Source organism: Myotis brandtii, unplaced genomic scaffold (genome assembly GCF_000412655.1).
Source record: "Myotis brandtii unplaced genomic scaffold, ASM41265v1 scaffold422, whole genome shotgun sequence".
Classification (NCBI taxonomy): Eukaryota; Metazoa; Chordata; class Mammalia; order Chiroptera; family Vespertilionidae; genus Myotis; species Myotis brandtii.
The window spans coordinates 3,715,905-3,716,153 of NW_005366171.1; positions in this window are offsets into that span (position 1 = coordinate 3,715,905).

Consider the following 249-nt stretch of genomic DNA (forward strand, 5'->3'; position numbering starts at 1 on the left):
CCTCAAAGCTCAGTCTGCTGGCTGCGGAGCCGCGGTGCCCAAGTTTGGCGCTCCCGCCGTTGGCCGCCCGGAGAGCAAGACTGACAAAGGAAATGAGGTGGATTTTTTCCCAAATTAAAAATCTCCGAACCCTTCTCCGAGCGGTCACGGGTGGCCGGCAGCTGCGAGCCCCAATACGCGCGTCTGGGAAACTTTGCCACAGCCTGGGTCCGCGGCCGCGCCGCTTCCCATCGCCAGCCTCCGCCTGCC